Here is a 6647-nt window from a genome sequence, read left to right as displayed (position 1 = left end):
ATGACAATACTGCCTAAATTAATTTACTTATTCAGTGCCATACCAATCAGGCTACCTAAAAATTATTTTATACAGCTAGAAAAAATAATAACAAAATTCATCTGGAAAAACAAAAAATCAAGAATATCCAGGGAAATAATGAAAAAAAATTCACAGGAAGGTGGGTTAGCAGTACCAAACCTGGAGCTTTACTATAAAGCGGCAGTCATCAAAACTATCTGGTACTGGCTAAAAAATAGAGTGGTAGATCAATGGAATAGGCTAGGCTCAGGAAATGCAGTAGTAAATGACACTAGTAATGTAGTGTTTGATAAACCCAAAGACTCCAGCTTCTGGGATAGGAACTCAGTATTTGACAAAAACTGCTGGGAAAACTGGAAGATAGTATGGCAGAAATTAGGCTTAGACCAACATCTTACACCTTATACTAAAATAAGGTCAAAATGGATACATGATTTAGACATAAGAGGTGATACCATAGGTAAATTAGGAGAGAAAGGAATAGTGTACCTATCAGATCTTTGGAAAGGAGAACAGTTTTTGACCAAACATGAGATAGAGTATATTATAAAATGCAAAGTGGATGATTTCGATTATATTAAATTAAAAAATTTTTGTACAAACAGAAGCAATGCATCCAAAATCGGAAGGGAGGCAGAAAGCTGGGAAACAATTTTTGAGGCCAGTGCTTCTGATAAAGGCCTCATCTCTAAAATATATAGGGAATTAAATCAAATTTATAAGAATCCAAGTCATTCCCCAGTTGAGAAATGGTCAAAGGATATGAACAGGCAGTTTTCTGATGAAGAAACCAAAGCTATCTATTCCCATATGAAAAAATGCTCTAAATCTCTAATGATTAGAGAGATGCAAATTAAAACAACTCTGAGGTACCACCTGACACCTATCAGATTGGCTAAAATGACAAAAAGGGAAGATAATAAATGTTGGAGAGGCTGTGGGAAAATTGGAACACTAATGCATTGTTGGTGGAGCTGTGAGCTGATCCAACCATTCTGGAGAGCAATTTGGAATTATGCCCAAAGGGCGATAAAGCTGTGCATACCCTTTGACCCAGCAATCCCACTTTTAGGTCTTTTGCCCAAAGAAATCATGGAAGGGGGAAAGGGACCCACATGTACAAAAATATTTATAGCTGCTCTTTACGTGGTAGCAAGGAATTGGAAGTTGAGGGGGTGCCCATCAATTGGGGAATGGCTGGACAAGTTGTGGTATATGAATACAATGGAGTACTATTGTGCTGTAAGAAATGATGAGCAGGAAGAGTTCAGAGAAACCTGGAGGGTCTTACGTGAGCTGATGATGAGTGAGATGAGCAGAACCAGAAGAACATTGTACACAGTATCATCAACATTGAGTGTTGACCTACTGTGATGGACTATATTCTTCTCACCAATGCAATGGTACAGAAGAGTTCCAGGGAACCCATGATAGAAGAGGATCTCCAAATCCAAGAAAAAAAAAGAAAGAAAGAACTGTGGAGTATAGATGCTGATTGAACCATATTATTTCTTTTGTTTTGGGTGCTGTTGTTTTTTTTTTCTATTTTGAGGTTTTGCATCACTGCTCTGATTCTTTCTCTTGTAACAGGATTAATGCAGAAATAGGATTAATGTTATTATGTGTATATATATGTGTGTGTATATATATATATATATGTATATAGATATATAGATATAAGCTATATCAGATTACCTGCTGTCTAGGGGAGGGGGGAGGGAGGGGAGGGAGGGAGAAAAATCTGAAATTGTAAAGCATGTATAAACAAAAGTTGAGAACTATCTTTACATGTAACGGAAAAAATAAAATATCTCATAAAAAAAAAAAATACTCTTTGTAGGGGCAGCTAGATGGCGCAGTGGATAGAGCACCAGCCCTGGAGTCAGGAGTACCTGAGTTCAACTCCAGCCTCAGACACTTAAAACTCACTAGCTGTGGGACCCTGGGCAAATCACTTAACCCCAAGTGCCTCACTAAAAAAAAAAAAAAAAGAAAGAAAGAAAAATACTCTTTGTTACATGGGATGGCTGTCTGGGAGTGGGGAGAGGAAGGATACTGGAGATTAACTATGATGATGTAAGAAATAGAAGATATCAATAATTTATTTTATATATATACATATATATTCATATATGAACTTCTAGGAGTCTGGATTAAATTTAGATCAAAAACCTTGCTAGTCTGAGATGCCATTAATATTTTATAGAGCTACTGGTTCTAATAGTGACTTTGAGCCAGCCATCTTGACCTACTTGCTGTTTCTAACAGAAAGCACTCCATCTCCCATCTCCATGTCTTTACCCTGGTGGTCCCCCATGCCTGGAATGTTCTATAGTCTCACCTCCACCTCTTAGAATCTCCTGGTTTCCTAAAAGACTCAGCTCAAAAACCATCCTATGCAAAAGGCCTTTTCTAGTCTCACCAGTTGCTAGAGTCTTCTCTAAGGTTACCTTCCATCTACTCTGCATCTTGTATGTACTTCTTTATGCATATAATTTTTAAATTAGAATGTAAGTTTTGAAGTCAGAGATTGTTTTTGCCCTTCTTCATCTCCCCAGGGCTTACTCAACACAGTGCTGGAACATAGTATGCAAGTAATAAATATTTATTCATTGACTGATTGGTTGATCATAGAATAAATCAAACACATGAACTACCATATGCCAATGTGTGAAATTTTTTTACATGTGAATGAATGTGTTTGAGAATGAATAGTCCTACAGTCTTTAGACAAAAAATGGAACCCAGGGCAATTATAGTTTTTACCCATGTAACTCTGCTTCAAGTTAGAACTGCCAAGATACTGTCCCATCCACCACATTCTTCCACCCAAATTCCAAAGGATTCCCAGAGGGAATTTAAGGGCAAGGAATCATAAAAGGATAAATAAAGGTCAGGAAGGTTGATATGCTTTCATCCCCAGAGATACATTACCAACCCAACAATATTGCTAAGCCATATTGTGTTGTCTAGGATTGAATACCAGGCTGAGACCCAATCAAACATTATTTTAAATGAGCCAAGGGGAAAAAGGTGTTTCTTATGCCCACAAATTTTTAGAATTGGAAGAGACGTTAGAAATCATGATCAAATTTTTCTTTTTTAATGATAATAAAATTAATGACCAGAAAGATAAAATTTTATGCAATAAGTATGCGTAGGTAAGCTTTTTTATTTGTTTGGGAAACAAGAATGCTGGAGTTTTTGTTTTTGTTATTGTTGTTTCATCCACGCCTGTGATTTTTTGGTATATGAAATCCCCTCTGTCAATAAATATTGGCAAATGTTCTTTCAAGTTAATTGTCCTAGAGTTGCCTGGGCACTGAGAAGTTAAGTGACTTGCCCAGGGTCGAAGAGATAGTATATGACAGTCAGGTCTTGGAACCACTACACTACTACTGTTATCCATATCCTTATATAAACTCTAAGGTACACTGGACTTGTTTTTAAGTAATTTGAGTTATTATAACTGATAAATCTGTAACAAATGACAAAAGCAAATGAATGCAAAATACTTCCTTATTTTGAAATCACCATTGTTAGATCTTGAGTAAGGGGATTAAAAAGCAAGTTCCCCCTCCTCTACCTAGAATAATAGGAATTTCCATGCCTTACTTGAATACTAATGACCAAATTACCAATCAATTAATAACATTCATCAAAAATCTGGGGTGTAATGCAATGGTACAGAAGAGTTCAAGGGAACTCATGATAGAAGAGGATCTCCAAATCCAAGAAAAAAAAAAAAAGAACTGTGGAGTATAGATGCTGATTGAACCATACTATTTCTTTTGTTTTGGGTGCTGTTGGTTTTTTTTTTCTTTTTTGAGGTTTTGCATCACTGCTCTGATTTTTTCTCTTGTACCAGGATTAATGCAGAAATAGGATTAATGTTATTATGTGTTTATATATATATATATATATGTGTGTGTGTGTGTGTGTATATATATATGTATATGTATATAGATATATAGATATAACCTATATCAGATTACCTGATGTCTAGGGGAGGGGAGAGGGAGGAGAAGGAGGGAGAAAAATCTGAAATTGTAAAGCTTGTATAAACAAAAGTTGAGAACTATCTTTACATGTAACGGAAAAAATAAAATACCTTATATGTAAAAAAAAAAAAATCTGGGGTGTGAGAACATGCTAGGCCAGAGCTTTTTTTTACCATAAAAGTATTTTATTATTTTTTCAGTTACATGTAGAGATAGTTTTCAACATTTGTTTTCATAATATTTCTAATTCCAAATGTTTTTTCCTCCCTCCCTTCTGCTCCCCCCTTCCAAAGACAGCAAGCAATCTAATATAGCTTAGATATGTGCAATCACATTAAACATATTTCTGCATTAGTCATGTTGCAAAAGAAGAATCAGAACAAAAGGGTAAAACCTCAAAAAAGGAAAAAACAAAAAAAGTGGAAACGGTATGGTTCAATCTGCATTCAGATTCCACAGTTCTTTTTTCTGGATATGGAGAGCATTTTCCATCATGAGTCCTTTGGAATTATCTTAGATCCTTGTATTGCTGAGAAGAGTTAAGTCTATCACAGCTGATCATCACACAATGTTGTTGATACTGTGTACAATGTTCTTCTGGTTCTGTTCATTTCATTCAGCATCATTTCATACAAGTCTTTGCAGGTTTTTCTGAAATCCACCTGCTTATTGTTTCTTACAGCACAATGGTATTCCATTAAATTCATATACCACAACTTGTTCAGCCATTCCCCAGTTGATGGGCATCTCCTCAATTTCCAATTCTTTGCCACCAAAAATAGAGCAGCTATAAATATTTTTGTACATGTGGGTCCTTTTCCCTTTTTTGTGATCTCTTTGGGACAAAAACCTAATAATGGTATTTCTGAATCAAAGAGTATGCACAGTTTATTGCCCTTTGGTCATAGTTCCAAAGTGCTCTCCAGAATGATTGGATCAGTTCACAACTCCACCAACAATGCATTAGTGTTCCATTTTTTCCCACAGCTTCTCCAACATTTATTATTTTCCTTTTTTGTCATATTAGCCAATATGATAGGTATGAGGTGGTACCTCAGAGTTGTTTCAATTTGCATTTCTCTAATCAGTAGTGATTTAGAGCATTTTTCATATGGAAATAGATAGTTTTAATTTCTTCATCTAAAAACTTAGACCAGAGCTTTTAAACCTTTTTTATCTCATGACACACATTTCAAACTTTGCCATCATACTTTGCATGACTACACATGTATAACCTATAACAAATTGCTTGCCTTCTCAATGCAGAGGGAAGGAAAGGAGGGAGAAATTTGGAACTCAATTTTTTAAGTGATAAAAATTGCTTTTACATGTAATTGGGAAAAATAAAATACTTTTTTAAAAATAAGGTTTTAAAATGTTTCCATCACATATTTAGCACAGAGCTAGAAGTGTTTCTAAACATTATCATTCCAAAATTGACATGGAGACATACTGGTACCTAAGGCTAGTACAGACTTGGCATTGGCAAATATAATTTTAACTTTAATAAATGGAGAAAAGAGTGACATTTTGGATGCCATTTGGGAACTTAGATTATTCCAGTCACTCCAAGAAATCCATTAAGAAGTGAAGCTAGGGGGCAGCTAGGTGGTGCAGAGGATAAAGCACTGGCCCTGGATTCAGGAGGACCTGAGTTCCAATCTGGCCTCAAACACTTGACACCTACTAGCTGTGTGACCCTGGGCAAGTCACTTAACCCTCATTACCCTTTAAAAACAAAACAAAAAAGAAGAAATGAAGCTAAAGCTGGGATGAAAACAACATACCAGTTGATCTTCATGATATGGAAGAAAGATTGCAACAGGCTATGGGAACAAATCTAATAAGAATTTTGATAAGGATAAATGTAAAGTCTCCTGTTTGAGTTGTAAACGTCAACTTAACAAATACAAGATGGAGTCCTAGCTAGCCAGCATTTATTTGGAAAAAAATCTGAGGTTTCTAACGGAGTTTAAGTTGCCCAGTAGGTAGAGTCTAGACCTAGAGTCAGGAAAACCTGAGTTTAAATCTGGCCTCTTACTAGCTGTGTAACTCTGAGCAAGTCACTTAACCTCTTTGCCTCAATCCACTGGAGAAGGAAATGGCAAGCCACTCCAGGATCTTTGCCAAGAAAACCCCATGGACAGTATGGTCCACAGGGTCATTGAGGAGCTGTACACAACTGAATCAACTGAGCAACAATAAACTCAGTAAAATACAAAAATTCGTTATTGCCATCTTAGGCTATTACAAGGAGCATAAAAATATCCAAGGCCAGTGAAGTTATTGTCCTTTCCTGCTCTGATCAGACTACTTTGGTTCTGGAATCAAAATATTAGAACATTGATAAGCTAAAGAGAGCCTCGAGAAGGATGATCCTAATGGTAGAGAACCCTGAAAGAATGATAAATTAGGATCTATTGAAGGAGCTGGAGATATTTAGCTTGGATAACAGAAGACTAAGAAACATGGTAGCAATCTTTAAGCACTAGAGAAAATAATATGTGGACAAAGGATTAGATTTATTCTGCTTGTTCCCAGAGGTTAGGAGCAATAAGTGAAAGTTTCAAAAATAGATTTAGGCATGTGGAAAATGCTTTATATTGTTTAGAAGATTTACTAATT

Source organism: Dromiciops gliroides, chromosome 3 (assembly GCF_019393635.1).
Source record: "Dromiciops gliroides isolate mDroGli1 chromosome 3, mDroGli1.pri, whole genome shotgun sequence".
NCBI classification, from domain to species: Eukaryota; Metazoa; Chordata; class Mammalia; order Microbiotheria; family Microbiotheriidae; genus Dromiciops; species Dromiciops gliroides.
Note: the sequence above shows the minus strand (reverse complement) of the source record.